This window comes from Triturus cristatus, chromosome 5_1 (genome assembly GCF_964204655.1).
Source record: "Triturus cristatus chromosome 5_1, aTriCri1.1, whole genome shotgun sequence".
NCBI classification, from domain to species: Eukaryota; Metazoa; Chordata; class Amphibia; order Caudata; family Salamandridae; genus Triturus; species Triturus cristatus.
In genome coordinates this window covers 488,230,752-488,247,444 of record NC_140587.1, presented here as the reverse complement: position 1 = coordinate 488,247,444, position 16,693 = coordinate 488,230,752, and positions in this window count along the sequence as shown.

The window sequence follows — 16,693 nt, the reverse complement described above, 5'->3', positions numbered from 1 at the left end:
GGCTCCTCACAGCTCCTGGACCTATCTTCAATCAGTTCCTCACCCCCAAGAAGCACCTCTCAGGTCCCTGGGCCCTTGGTGTTGATCTTGAGCTCTTAAAGTCCAGCTTTTGGGCTCTTCACAACCGCAAATATTCTCGTACCCATAGGTACTGCGCCTCTCGCACAAGGAATCTGCACAAACCAGCACAAGTTCATCTCTTCACACAGCAAGCATTGTCTGCCGGCATGGATCCTAGGAGATGGGAGGGAGGAGCTGGGCACAGCCTCACGCTTAAATCAAAAGAGACTGTGTCCTGTCTACACACAAAGGGCTAAATATCCCCTTGTAATGAGTCTGGAACTAGTGCAGGAAGGACAGGGAGTCTGTGCACCTTAAAGGCATGTCTTTGAAGTCTTCCCCACTTCAAAGGCTCAACTAGGTATTAGTACTGAAACTTCGACACCACCTCTTCAGTACACCACTGGACCTGTGAATACTCTGCCAAGAAGAAGGACCGCTGTGCTGTTGAAAGGACTGTCACTCAGCTGGACTGCCACTCTTAAGGAGCTGCTGACTTACTGTGCTGACCTGCTGCCTGCTGCCCGCTTGTCTGGAGTGGGAAAACTGGACCTGAAACCCATCTTGAACCCAGAACCCCAGAGGATATCAAAGGGCTAGTCTTCTGGCCTCCTGATCTGTGCCTCTTGGACTTGGCCCTTTTTGCAGGGTCATCCCTGAACTTTTTGCCTTCCTCCTGTATTTTCTCTGTCCTGTTTTTGTTGGTTTTATGACTCTGTGCAATTTACCACTGCTGATCAGCGCTAAAGTGCATATGCTCTCCCTATTGTAAATTGATGTATGGATTAGTAACTCCATGTTTGGCTGATTTGGTTTACTTGTCAGACCCTAGTACAGTGCACTGAGTGTGCCCAGGGCTTGTAAATCCAAATGCTGCCGGTGGGCTTGCAGCACTGGTTGTGCCACCCACAGGAGCAGCCTGTAAAAGTGTGTCTCAGGTCTGCCATTGCAGAGCCTGTGTGCAGTCTGGTACTGCCATGTTGACTGGGCAAGTGCACACACTTGCCAGTCCCTAAACCTTCCGTTTCTGCATATTAGTCACCCCTATGGTAGGCCCAAGGGCAGGGTGCATTGTAAGTATAAGGTAGGATATGCCCTGGTGTGTGTGGCATGTCCTAATAGTGAATTACAGCCATTTTCGCTTTTCACTATTGCAAGGCTACTGTTCCCTATAGGCCAGAATGGGCAGTTTGATTATTACATCTTATAATCCTAACTGAGTCAGGCAACATGGTAGAAATTCAAGTTTAGTACGCCTGAACTCAGCATGATAAAATACATCTTTTAGTGAAGTTGGTTTTAACATTCTGTGTTTGAAAATACCACTTTTAGAAAGTAGGTATTTTCTTGCCTAACTTTCCAAAGCCTGCCTCTGCTAGGTTGTGTATTCCTTGTCTGGAGTTTGAGTGACAGGGGTTGGGGGATTCCCGGAGACAGGGTGAGTCAGTACAGGGCTGAATAGAGAGATCTGCATGCAGATGGGTGGGAGGAGTTGCACCTGGGACCTGAATAGGGCTGTGCCTTCCCTCCACAATGCTGGCTTCACCTCCTGTGGTGCGTCTGATGTCCCTGGCCTGCACTGTGAAAGGAAAGAAGGAGTCTTGTTAACAAAGTGCTCCAGGACTGACCAGAACTGGTTTGGACTAGGCAAAGGCCTCTCTGCCTTCAGAGAACAAAGAGAAAATTAGTATAAAAGGGGGGACCCAGACCCCAGAACTTTAGATCACTTTTGGGAAACAAGAAGAAACCTTTGCTGAGAAGAGGAACCAGAGAGACTGAGGAGAGACTATCCCTAAGCTTGAGGGATTGGCCTGCAGTGGTTGCCTGACTGCCAAAGAAAGGAGAGAGGAACTTTGTGTGTACTTTCATCAACTTGTGAAGGATCTCCAAGGGCTTGAGAAAGAGCTTGACTCCTGCTGAAGACTCAGGGACAACAGACTTCACCCACCAACTCCCCAAGAGTTCTTTGGAAGTGCCTACAGTTGTGTTGGGCGTTCTGAGGAACTGCGTGTCGCAAGGAGCTGGAAGCGCGACGCGCGAAGAAGAAGCGTGTCGCCAAACTGCCGCTGTCGCTTCACAACGCGAAAGCGCCTCGCATCACCGGAGAAGAGGATCGACGTCGCACCAGACGCTGCCGCATCATCGGAGAAGCGTGTCGCAGCCGCAGCCGCTGTTGTCGCTGCGCTGGGAAAGCGTGTCACCACTGCAGTTGTCACATCGTTGCCGAACCGCCTCACATCGCCGAAGAAGAGGATCGACATCGCATCAGATGCCGTTGCATCACCGGGAAGCATGTCACAGGGCCAGTCGCAGCTCTGAAGAATTATTGAGTCTCCGCATGGCCGCCGGGCATGCACACATCGTGTCGCACCAAGAAGAAGACGCCATCTTTGTTTCATCGCACCGGATCTTCATCGCATCACGGCGTTGCGGGTCGCATCGCTACGAAAGCACAGTAAGAAACCGACGCATCACCTCCCCTCGCACAGAAGAACCGACGCATCCCCTACGCATCAGTAGGGACCCGAGGCATCACCGTTCTTGCATGTAAGGAACCGACGCATCACCTTCCCTGCACCACTTTCGTGGTATAGCATTACGCATCCAAAGGTACATTGAACTCAAAGTGTCACATTTTACATCTTAAGAGAACTAAGCTATTTCTACCATTTTTAAAGTACAGTATTGTGGATTTTTGTCGTTTGTGGCCTTGTGTTAAGTCTATATAAAAATACTTCTTTTTATACTACAACTTGTGTGGTGTCCATCTGTAGTGTTGTCACTGGATTACTGTATGTGTTCACAAATGCTTTACACACTGCCTCTGAGATAAGCCTGTCTGCTCGTGCCAATCTACCAAGGGGGTGAGCAGGGGTTATTTTAGGAGTGTACCCCCATACTCTGACTAGAAGCAAGGGTCCCTATTTGGTCAAAGGTACCTACCTCTGCCAACTAGAGACCCCCAGTTCTAACAGTGCCTCAGGGACATAGACTCCCCACAGCTCCTGGACCCATTTTCAATGAGTTCCTCGCCCTCAAGAGGCACCTCTCAGGTCCCTTGGTCCTTGGTATGGATCTGAAGCTCCTAAAGTCTAGCTTTGGGGCCCTTTGCAACCGTGAACTGGCCAGTACACACTAGAACCATGCATCTCGCACAAGGAATCATCATGGATCGCCACAAATTCCTCTCTTCACACAGCAAGGATCGTCTGCCAGCATGACCACCCCCACGAGGCTCCAGCCTGTCCATCTCCGATGCTTGGCCTGCTCTTCGCACCCTGCCAGCCACCACCAGCAATGGTCTCTTTGCTCCCGGGGAACTTCTCCCCAATGAGCAGGACTCTTGGCACAATTTTTGAGAAGGTCAAACTTCAGCTGGACTTCCCTGGAACTATATGCGACCAGTGTTCCATCGCGGTTGGACTGAACGTTTGGCACTTTTATCCCTGGTTGGCGCTTTACGCTTTCAAGTGCTTTTTTATTGTTTATTCTTTTAAAAATGTATAACTCCGGTTCTACTTATTAAATAATTTTTGTTTTGGTCTTGTTTTAGCACAGGGTTGCTAGTCATCCTGTTTTCTGTGGCATTGTGCCGACTTGTGGCTAGCTGTTCCAGGTCTCAGAGCTATCTGCAGTAGGACACTAAATGCCTCCGGTGTGAGGGAGGTGGGCAGCTTCCCTAATGTCCTTCTATCCTGAGATGACATTGTGCGACAATAGCGCTGCAGTGTCTTTGTATATGGCACTATTAACATAGGACAGTCAATCCAAAATGAAGCATCCCAAAAAGGGCCACCCCTTGTTCACCTCCACTTCTGCCCAGGATCGTAATGTAGACCCCAGTGGCTGGCCCACCTTTCAAGAATTCTTCCTTAGTCAAAGGCCAAAATGTAATGGTAATGGCAATTACTCAGTGCTTAATTTGGAAAATAAGTGCCAGGGCCCTGACCAGGAGGCCACTGCAGCTTGCACCACCCATTGTCCCTGACATCTCTGCCAATGGTAGTACCAAAACAACTGTTAACCATCTCTCTCACCTGCAAGTGTGACAGTTAGTATTATTCCAGGTCCCTAAAGCTAAACAAATTGCTGGGGAGGCAGGTATTAGCAATTTCTTATGTATGTTGTATTCGTAAACAACCATTGTTCTGCTCCTCTCTAAATTAGATGAGCAGCGCCATCATGTGGCAGACTGTCATAAGTGTGGTTTTGACAATTGAGTGCCAGTGCCGAGCACCGGAAACCGATGAAGTGCCGGTGCTGAGCGCTGGAAACCACCGGCTCAAATTACTTCTGCCAGTCTACAAAAATGACTTGCTCAAAAAACTGAAAAGGTATTGCGTTGTCATCATAAGGGTTACATTTTGTATTGTGTTGAATCCCAAAAGAGGGTTTGCACTTTGCAAAATGCTGCAGTAGATTTCACGGAGTCTCACTGCTCCTTTTACTATGTATATTTGACAAGCACAGAGATAACTAATGAAACAGCCATTATTTAGAGCCCTGCGAAGAGGTAACTGACTCCAAGCACTATTTGGAAATAATACATTACCATTTCTCTTACAGTGCCACAACACAGCAACCAGCTGTGCACACTAACGCTGCTGACAGTGTGCCACAGGCATACATTACAGTGATGCCGCAAGGGAGCAATGTAGCCCTTGTGCCCTGGTGCTGCTGTACCTACTGCATTAAGGACAACTGCACTCCTAACTACAACAGTATCTCGAGCTGCATGCCAATGGTGTTATTCGATGATGCCACATGTCCGTGGGCAATACAACCCAAGTGCCCACCCTAAGGACTGAAAAGGCACCAAAGCTATCTGACGTCATCATGTTGTCTCAAAGCAGTACACCCCCTGCTAAACCTTCTGAACGTGGTTTGGAATTTGCCAAAAAATCACTCCATTAGTTCGGTACGTTTTTAAACTTTTTATTTTAGGGAACTTTAATATCCAGACAGATTCAGCATCCCCCACTGCGACCAGTAATCTTCTATTCTCATGTGCCACTATGGAACTTAATCACTGCTGGAAGTGGAAATATAGAAGTGAAGTTCCTCCTTGTCCCAGAGTACCTGCTTACTGCTGAGAAGTGCCTGCACTATCCCATTAAAAGCTTTAGAACATTGCCATGCTGGTACTATCTCTCCCAAATTAAAGAAGTGCAAGTACTGAGTACCTGCCCATTTAAAGCAATCAAATTATGAATGGATCAATTTATGCCAAGGAACATTCTCTCGATCTATTATTCACATGAGAAGATTTTGTATCAGACCTCTTAGCTCCCACTGACATGATGTAACCATATTCAAGTGCTATTCTTCTTTCATTATTGTAGAAATCACTTACAATATAATTCTTACATTTTTTGTACAGAAGTCAAGCGGAAAGTCTTGAATATTAATGCTGTTGGTCTTACTGCCTGCAGAGAATGCTTAAACTAACAATGATAACTTCAATTCCTGGGCACTTTCTGCTCTGGACTAATCTCCCCCACAGTGAAGGTTGTCTCATTGTAAATTGCCCTCTACTCCTTAGCATGCTCTGGCTTTAGCAGGGAAAAAGCAATCTTGCAATGAGCTTAAAAGAGCATGGCTCCTTGAATACAAGCCAGAATCTAGAGCGACTTTTATAGTCACAATCAGAAAGTATTAAAAAATAGAAGTTTGCTTGGTGTGTTCTCAGGGGTACATGAACAAGATAATGATGTGGCGCTGCAAGCCATCTTGCTGCACTAAGATGCGTCATTATGAAAGTACAGGGATGTGTCGTATTTACATCAATCCAATGAATCCCTGTGCTTTCCTCTACAACGGTACACAATAGGCAGCCTAGCGCAAACCCAGGCACCCTTGCAACTTCCTGCATTGCAGGGATGGTTGTTTTTTTTTTGTGGCACATGTGCATAAAACTGTGGGTATCACACACCTTGGAGAATTTTCTGTAAAACTGTAATTTGCAAAATCGCGAAAAGCTGGGGTGTCTGTTTTTGTGGTATTTTCACTGTGTTACTGTTTGAAGTTGTTGGAAAATTGTCCTTTCCGAAGGGTCACACCAAAATTATTGCCTAACTGTTCCATTTTCTGACTTTCTTTTTGTTGGCTTTAGGACACTGGGGACTTTTTCATTGCTAACCGGTGCTCCCTTCCCTAAACATGATGACATTGGTGTATATCTGGGGCCGTATTACAGAAGGTACCCCGGGGGCACAATGGACGTTTGTGCCCACTTTGCGCACCCCTGGGCCACCTTGGTATTATAGAAGGGGGCGCAGATGCTTGTGTGTCCCCTTATATAATACCAATAGCGCTGGTACACTTAATGCACCAGCGCTACCTTCAGAGGGTGTTCTCTCATTTGCATAGGGGTGTGCCCTCTGCAAATGAGGGAATTCCTTTGACTCTGCGCCCGCAACCTATTGCAGACACGAGCGCAGAGTCAACTAATCCCTCAGGAGGGGCACTGACTGTGCTCCATTAAAAAGGTGGTGCATTGTCAGTGCACCTCCTGACAGCAGACCTCTGCAGGAGATAAAGGGGGTCCAATGGATCCCCCAGACATCCCCTTGCAGACGGGTACAGTAACTGACTGCACCCGCCTGCAAGGGGATCTCCAATCCCCTTTGAAAGTGCTGGCGGGTGTCGCCTGCACTGTGAAAACACGGCTCCATGTTTTCACATGAATGGGCTGCCCCCAGGGCAGCATGAGGTGACAGCTGCCCTGGGGTCAGCACATAGTTCATAATAGGGTGCATTGGCATTGTTTGAAAGGTGCGCCGGGCACAAACAATGCCAATGCGTAATACGGCCCCTGATTGGCATATCTGATTAACTAGTAGGTCCCTTGTAAAGTTGTGTAACATATAGCCAGGGCCTGTAAGTTAAATGCTACTAGTGGGTCTACAGCACTAATCGTGGCACCCACAAAAGTAGCCTTTCAAATCTGTCTAAGACCTGCAGGGCCGGTGTGGGCAGTTTACGGCCACTTTGACTTTGTATTTAAAACTACTTGCCAAGCCTTAAGCCCCCCTTTTATCACACGTAGGTCACCCCTAAGGTAGGCCCTAAATAACCCTAAGGGCAGGGTGCTGTATAACTAAAAGGTAGGGCTTTTCACTACTGTGAGGCCTACCCCTCTCATAGGCTAGCATTGGGAATTCCGTAACACACATTTAGGCTGAAATTCCTGATCAGAGAGGAGTAGCTTGTTCATGTTTCATACTTTTAGAATGGTAATGATAAATCATTCTCATTGGTGAAGTTGGAGTTAACATTACTGTGTTAGAAATGCCACTTTTAGAAAGTGGACATTTCTCTGCACTTACTGCTCTGTGTCCTTGACAGCCTGTCTCCAATACACGTCTGGGGTGGGTGACAGCTACACTTTGTGCATTCCCTTGAAGACAGCCACAATGTAGGAAGGATAGGTGTGTCTGAGTACCCATCTACATACATCTGCATTCTGATAGCCTTGCCTGAGGAGGATAGAAGGGAGGGGCTAACACTTCACTTGGATAGACTGTCCTGTCCCCATGAAAAGGACTGATTACCCCACATAGATAGCCTGACAGACAGGACTGGGTTCAAAGGGATACTTGTGCACTTCAGAGAGTTGTTTTGAAGTCACCCCAACATCAACTGCACTTTTGGGTATAAGCACTGGGTCTCTGACCACTAAAATCAGACACTACTGGACTTCCAGAAGAAATGCTATGCTGCCTAAATGACTGAATTGGACTACTGATCTAGAAGGCCTGCTTTTGTGTTTGTTACCCTGCTGCTATCTGACTCTGGTGAAGGAGGGCTGGACTCTGCCTTCACTCCAAGTGGTCTACAAGGGCTTGGTGGCATGCCTCCTGTTGCTTGATACTAAGGGAAATCAAAGTCTCTACCCCTGCACCTGTGCTTGGCTCACTGGAAGTGCCCCAGATACTTGCAACATGGATTTTGATGAATTTCCTGTCTATGTGTAACATAACAAGTGTATCGACCCGGTTGCAGGAGTAAAATTGTCGCATCGCATTGGAACTATCACTTTGCCTCCAGAGATTGACACATTGGACAGCGTATTGCCGCAGTTGCAGCTTGGTGAGATTGACGCACCCACTCGACTGTGTGGCAGAATCCAGGGCATTGCTCAATGCCTCTCAACTCTGGCACTCATCTTCGGAACTGATGCATCACCTTCACTGCTAGGAGAAGATTGACACATCTCGCTGTTTGTGACCAGGAAAGGCATTTTGTTCACTGGGGCCAGCCTGGGTCCTGTAGCCGGCCGGCGCTCCATTGTGGGTGGCCCGAACTTTGACTTTGCCCCAGTCCAGTGTGAACTAAAGTAACCTTTTAAGCGCTACATGCTTTTAAGCACTTTAGTGCAGTTATTCCTTTAAAATTCAATACCTTAACTTCTATACATTGGATTTTTGTCATTCTGGTCTTGTTTTGTTTATAATTATTTATTTTTATAAATCTGTGTGGAGTCTTTTATTGGTGTATGCATTGTGTTAGAGAGAGTGTGTGTGTGTGTGTGTGTGTGTGCGTGCGTGTGTGTGTGTTGCACAAATACTTTACACATTGCCTCTAAGCTTGACTGCTCCCTGCCAAGCTACCAGAGGGTGAACACAGGTTATCTTTTAGCGTGCACTTAGCTTACCCTGACTAGAGTGGTGGTTCCTGCCTGGCCTGGGTGCATACCTCAGCCAACCAGGAATCCCATTTCAAACAGAAGTGTTGCAGAAATACTTTTCACATTGCCTCTAAAGTTAAGCCTGACTGCTCTGTGACAAACTACCAGAGGGTGAGCACAGGTTAATTTAGTGTGTGTAAGTGACTTACCTTGACTAGGATTGTGGTCGCTGCATGCCTAAGGTCCACACCCCAGTCAACCACATTTCTAACAACATGTTTTAGGGATCCAATTTTTCTTTTCTCATCATAGTTCAGGAATTTTCACGTACTATATCACATATTTCTAAATTATGCCTCAGTTAAATAAATGCGTCTGATGGTGTGCAAATTCAGGTTCTTTCACATAATATATATTAACGTCTTGATCTGATCGCCCATCACTGGTGTTTGACCTTTGCAAAGTGAGCTTCAAATTGCATGACCTAGAGCTTTTCTAGATATTGTGGGGTTAGCACATTTGTAGTTAAATAAATAATAAGATTATCATTAAGGGGCATATGTAGAAAGCAAAATTGCGATCGCAAATGCCGAAATTCGCCGAATTTCGGCGTTTGCGATCGCAATTTTGCTAAGTGGTATGTAGGAAGGCAAATCTGCATGCAAAATAAGGAATCGCTAAATTTGCGATTCCTTATTTTGCTATTGCATTTAAGGAATCGCAAATTTTGCGATTCCTTAAATGCAATGTAAGAAGCACCAAAAAAGTGCAATTAGGCCTTAAGGAATCACAAATTACCACCAACTAGAGCTCCCAAAACTGTGGTTGAGCCCACCACGACTTTTAGAAGTCGGGGTGACCCGATGATGAAGCATGACACCACTAGGGTGTGTGAGGGTAATTAAACAAAAAGTGTTTCTTCCCCACATTCATGGTTGAGTTAAGTACAACCTTTCACTAGAGAGGCTCCCCTTCCTCATTCTTCCTCTTTTTCTTCCCCTTTTTTCTCGTGCATAGTTGGTCAACAAGCACCATTGACCACAAGTTGGTTAATTGGAGTATTTTTTGTGATTACTGTACGGGGCCTACCCTTGGTATGAATTATATGTATTAAAAATGAAGGTTTGGGCCTGAATTGCACACTCAAGCTCTGCACTGCCAGTCCTGAGACATGTTTTAAGGGCTACTTAAGAGGGTGACAATCAGTGCTGCAGGCTCACTAGTGGCATTTAATATACAGGCCCTGGGTACAGGTAGTAACACTTTACTAGTGACTTATAAGTAAATTAAATATGCCAATTGGGGATAAGTCAATATTACCAAATGCTTTAGCACTCGTTAGCAGTGGAAAAGTGCACAGAGTCCTAAGGCCAACAAAACAAATTCAGCAAAACAAATGGAGGAGTGAAGGCAAAAATTCTGGGGATGACCCTGCATAAAGCGCCAAGTCCAACATATATCCAAACTGATATCTCAGGGTATGATAGCTGACCTACTAGCAAAAGACACTGACTTGCATACTGTTCTGGTAGCTTGCAAACCTTTGGGATGTGTGAGGGTATGGATAAAGGTCTATAGTGCGGTCAATGTGTAAGGCTCAGTATATAGCTATAATGAGTTAGACTTAAAAAATGAATGATAATATTTCATAAAGCAGGTGGTGAATGTGGCAGCACCCCGCTTGAAAGATCAAGGCACATAATATGTGATTTTAACATGTACGTTTGGATGCATGTTGTATTTTTATAGTGCAAACCTAGCCGGAAATGCTGCGGAGCACTGTACAGTACAATTGACAAGCATACAGTCATTGAGTGATGAGGGAGGTAGCTGATTATTGGGTTCTTACTGCATTGAGATATGCTGTTCTTTAAAGGAATGCGTTTTCAAGCTTTCCTGAAGTGAAGCAGTGTTGGGGTGGTCCTTATGGAAACAGGGATGTTGTTCCAGATCCTAGATGCACAGATGTAAAAAGCCGGCTGCCTTGTTTTTGCTTTCTTACTCTTTTTAGTCTGCAGTCTGGTGGTGTCCTGGCTTTGCAGTGACAAGAGCCACCAGAGATGATAGATTGTCTGTAAAATAAGCTGTCATGAAGGCTTAGTAAATGATGCAGCTGGTGTAGAAGATTGTGCGGGCAGGCAAGAGGCGGCAATGGAGTTCCCATCAGGATTGGGGTGATGTGATCATAGTTCTTCTGGCCCTGGATGAGACACCATGTAGAGCGTAGGATACCCTACGAGGGGTACCAGTGTGGAGTCTCGGAGTCCATGGAGAATGATTATACTAGATGCAAGACTACTAGAGCTTTAACATCAGTTCTGAAGTCGCTTTCTGCAAGAAACAGTGTCACTTTCTTTCTTTTAAAATTTTCAAAGTCCAATCAATGATTTCTGTTTTGGAGTCATAGCCACAGCATTGAAGGCGGACCATAAGGGACAGGTGGCATTAATATCTGAGCAGTGTGTAATGCTCCCATACACATCACATTAATTGTCGTCAAGTCATAAATGTATTTAGTAAGTTATGCCCCATGTATGTCATACCCTACACGAGGATATAAGTTCATAAGCACTTTACACAAACTGGAAACATAAACTGCAGTATATTTACCAAGCAGATATCTATCTTGAATCCCCCGTCTGAAAGGAGCAGTCATGACAAAGCACTAGAAATTGCATCTGTTGTACGCACTATAGAAAAGTATATAGAAATTGTGGTTCCCCTGGAGGAAATTAAGGCAAAACTGCAAATGAATTGTGTTATATAGCAATGTCATCTGTATACGTAATCTGGTTCCTCAGTATTGCATGTGTTTTATCAATCAACAAGAGAATATGTGAGGAACATTTATATTAGTTATTAAATATGTCTACAAAGAACACATAAGTATTCAGTGCTCTGTGACCACATGAAATGATTTACATATGAAATGTCTAATAAAATATATATACATACGTCAACAAAAATGTGGACAATATGTAATGACTGTTTGGCTTGGACCTTTCTGCAGGGTCATTCGCAAACGTTTTGCCTTCACCCTCCTGTTTTCTGAACATGTGTTTGTTGGCTTTTAAGACTCTGCACTCTTTACCCTGCTAACCAGTGCTAAAGTGCACGCGCTCTCTCCTTAAAATATAGTAGAATTCACTTAATTGGCATATTTAATTTACTTATGAGTCCCTAGTAAAGTGCACTACATGTGCCCAGGGCCTGTAAATTAAATGCTACAAGTGGGCCTGCAGCACTGGTTGTGCCACCCACTTAAGTGGCCCATTAAAAATGTCTGAGGTCTGCCATTACAGCTCGGGTGTGCAGTTTTAAACTGCCATTTCGACAAAAGAAACCCTCTAGCTAGGCCCAAACCTTCCTTTTTAACCTTTCCTTTAATACATATAATTCACCTCCCTAGGGTATGCCCTGGACAGCCCAGAGGGCAGGGTACAGTGGGCCCGATTCACAGAACAAACTTAAGACAAAATCCTAAACTTAGTACCATTTTGGTATTCACAGAATGCACCTACTACTTCTGGTATTCACAGAATGAACTTACTACTTTTGCGATTCACAGAATAAACTTACTACTTTTGCTATTCACAGAATGGATTTACGACTCCTAACTTTACGTCCGCACTCGGGCCGGAAAATCCGGCCCGGAGGCGGAGCTTCCGGCCCGGAGGCAGAGTTTCCGGCCCGGGGGCGGGGCTTCCGGGCCGGAGGCGGGGCTTCCGGGCCGGAGGTGGGGATTCCGGCCAGTGGCGGAGATCCGCCACTGGCCGGCATCCCCACCTCTGGGCCGGAAGCTCCGCCTCCGGGCCGGAAGCCCCGCCTCCGGGCCGGAAGCTCCGCCTCCGGGCCGGAATTTCCGGCCCGAGTGCGGACGTAAAGTTAGGAGTCGTAAATCCATTCTGTGAATCGCAAAAGTAGTAAGTTCATTCTGTGAATACCAGAAGTAGTAAGTGCATTCTGTGAATACCAAAATGGTACTAAGTTTAGGATTTTGTCTTAAGTTTGTTCTGTGAATCGGGCCCAACGTGTTTAAAATGTTGGGCATGCACTTTTAAGTTTTACATGTCCTGGTAATGATAATCTTAAATTAATTTTTCACTATTGCAATACCTACCTCTCCTACTGGGTAACATTTAAGTTACCTTATTACATTTAATAAGCAGTAACTTCCAAATGGGAACAGGTACCCAGTTCATATTTGGTGTCTTTGGAACTGTAATGAAAAATGCTTCATATGGTAAAGTTGTATTTAAAACTACAATTTTAAAAATACCACTTTTAGAAAGTTGGCATTTTCCTACCTTAGCCATTTAGTTTAGTTTTTGTTAGCCTTAGGGCTCTGTGCACTTTATCACTACTAACCAGTCCTAAAGTGCTTGTGACCACTCCTCTAACCATACTTTGATTGGCTTAAACCTGATTTACATATTTATTTTGCTTATAAGTTACTTGTAGAATGGTATGCCATATACCCAGGGCATGTAAAATAAATGCTAACTAGGGGCCTGCAGCACTTATTGCGCCACCCACTTAAGTGGCCCTGCAGCAGCTATTGTGCTACCCACTTAAGTAGCATCTTAAAACATGACCCAGGCCTGCCACTGCAGCCTGAATGCAGTTGTAAATTGCTGTGTCGACTTGGCAATTAAACCCCCTTGCCAAGCCATAAACACCCTTTTTATTACATATAAGTCACACCTAAGGCTGGTCCTAGGTAGCCTGTATGGCAGGGTGCCTTGTAATTGGAAGGTTGACTATGTCCCTTTTAGTTTTCCATGTTCTGGTAGGGAAAAACTCCTAAAATTTGTTTTTCACTACTGTGAGGTCTACCCCTCCCATAGGATAATTGTGAGATTAGTCATTACATTTAATAGGCTGCAATTTCAAAATGTTTGGTATCTATGGAATTGTAATGAAACCCCCTATTTAATGGTAAAGTCAGGTTTTTGATTACAATTTTGAAAATGCCACTTTTAAGAAAGTTGTCATTTTCCTGTCCTTAGTCGATTTTTGCCATTTTGGTGTCAAATAATTTCTTAATATGTAACACTTTTTGTAAATTGGTGCGGGATTTGCTGTGTTCTCACTTTATTACTGTTTGTGTGATACATAAATACTTTACACATTGCCTCTACAATAAGTCTGACTGCTTTTTTGTGCCAAGTTACCCACTGTTAAGAGCAGGTTAATTTAGTGACTTTTGTTGTTCTCCTTGCAAGGGATTGTGGCTGTTGCTTGATCAGGGCTCACACCCCAGTCAACCAACAACCCAATTTCTCACACTGGGTCACATGACTGGGTTTATTTGGCAGTTGGTCTTTGTGCATTCCTCCTAGACAGACACACACAATAGAGAGCTTAGGTGTGAATGGATGGGCTATCACTGGCAGGATGGAAGGGCAGAGCTTGGCACAACCCTACTTACAGTTGAATAGGCTGTGTCCTGCCTCCACACAAAGGGCTGCGTACCCACTGTCGGTACCCTAGAGCCAGGGCAGGGGAGGCAGGAAGCCCATGCACTTCAAAGGGAAACTGCTAAAAGCTTCCCCCCTGTCAAAGGAGTCACCTGGTTTACATATTGGACCTGAGACACCAACTCTTCAGTACACTTCTGGACTTGTGGAGACTCTGTCAGGAAGAAGGAATGCTGTACTGCTGAAAGGACTGCCACTCTGCTGGACTGCTGCCCTGCTGGAGTACATCTTTGCTGGACTGCTGTCTTGCTGGATTGCTGCTCTGCTGGTCTCATGCCTGAGCCAGAGGGATTAGGCCTGCACCTGAGCCCAGGACTCCGAAAGTGACTCCTTGGGCTAGTCTGCTAGCCTCCTGTTCAGAGCCACTGGGACATAACAGGCTCTTAACCACAGGAACCAGCAGCCAAATCCAGCTGAAGCCAGCTCTTGACCAACAAGTGGTGCCCCACAGGTCCTGGACCCTTGCTGTGGTCTTCTCAGTGGAGCTGAATTGAAGTTTTTGGGATCTTTGCAACTGCAAATGGGCCAGTTGGCACCAAATCCTTGTTGCTTGCACTGCCCGCCAATTTGAAGTTCTGTCAACCCAACCCTTTGCACTACAGCATGGCCCACTCACAGGCAGCACAAACGCAAAGCTTCGGCCCAACCATTAGCGAAGACCACAGGATCTCCATGCCACAGCATTGGCTGTCTGAGAAGGTAACTTTTCAATGGGACAAACCTGGATCCTGCATCTGACCCAAGCTCCATCGCTATGAGTTCACCTGTAGGCACCAGAACACTGGAATTTGATAGTGAAGAAAGGGGGCAAATTCCAAGGTCCCTTTCAGCTCTTTTAAGAACAGCTACCATTCCTGAATTCAGTCAACCAAAATACCTTTTAACTTTGAGCGTGTGAAAATATGTGATGTGAATAAAAGTTGTGCATCTTTTTTGAGTTGCATTTCTTGTATTTCTAGAGCTTTATCACCTGCTTTGTAGCGCGCCAACATAGCGAATATACCCAGCTTGACTGAAGAGATCCCAAATGAATAACATAGCAACTGCAGCACCATTTACTTTGCTCTGAAATTTAATGCAACTAACATATCTTTCAGTAAGAGCTGAGCAAAGCCACTCTCCTAATGAAAGGGAAAAGGTCCAAAATACTTTGTTGTAAAACAATATTTTCACATCACGCGTATGACTGGCCACAGATGCATCACTTACCCAACTTGAATTTTTGATTTTTTCAAGTTTAAAAAGCTTTATTGAAAATTTGCAAAATATGTAAGAAACCAACAATACAGAGTAAATATAATCACTAGGAATATAATTGAAGAATTTGTTAGTATTATTAAAAAATCAAAGCTATTTTAAATTTTATAGGAAATTAAGGGGAATAAGGGGGCAAGGGAAAGTGAGAAGGGGAGATGAGAGGAAAACACTTTATACATTGGTATATTAGGGTAGTGCATATTACAAAGGAATGTGAAAGAATATCTAATTAATTAATTCCAAACAATAAGCCAACAAGGGTTAAAAATAGAAGAACGGAGAAAACATACATTCAAGGAGGTTTAACATTTTCAGAATGTAAACAAGACTTATCTGTTAAGACTAGTTTATCTAAATAATTTGTAAGGGGGAACCAAAAAGATCTCTATTAATCCTTGGCTTACAGGCGTAGGCGAAAGCAGTGTCAAGTCGATGAAATTGGCAAAGGCTATTCCACCAATGTAGTATAGATAGTTTTGTGAGTGTTTTCCAGTTGAGAGAAATATGTTGGAAAGCTAAAGCAAGCATAAGATCGTAAAGATCATGATAAGAGGAAGGTATATCTATGGAGTCAGAGAGACTTCCAGAAAAAAGAAGAGGAATAGAATAGGGGATGGAAATATGAAACAGGCGAGAGATATAGGACCAGATTTTCCCCCAAAAGATAGAAACTGAAGGGAAAAGAAAGAGAAGGTGTATGAAACTAGCGTTAGAAGAACCACAGGTCCAACAATTAGAATCAGAAGAAAGTGAAAAGCGCGGAATGGATACAGGTGTGAGATAAAGTCTATGATAAAGGAAAAATAGAGATTGTGTAAGTGAAGCTGAACGAGATATTTTTAAAGAGCGGGACCAAAAGATTACATTCCATTCACATCCCAGGTCAGATTCCGAAGAGAGTTCCAACTTGGAGTTTACACGGTCTGGATTAGGGGCTAAGAAGTACTTATAAATAAGGGAAGCCTTAGGCAGAGAGAAGAGTATTTGAAGAAGAGAGTTTTGAACAATAGGAGGGGATGGAGAGGGAAGAGAGTAATAAGCATCAAGAATAACTGTCATTAGATTAGTGAATTTCTGTAAAAAAGATCGGGGCAGAGGAATAGGGATTGAAAATGGGGAAATGAGCAAGGAGACAGTCCGTAAAAAAGATGTTTGACCCAAATTATACCCTTTGACCTCCAAGTAAAAATGGGTCTGTTATTGATGAGAATAAGAGAGTTGTGCCAAATTGGAGATTCAAAAAAGGATTCCCTAGAGATGGTATCTG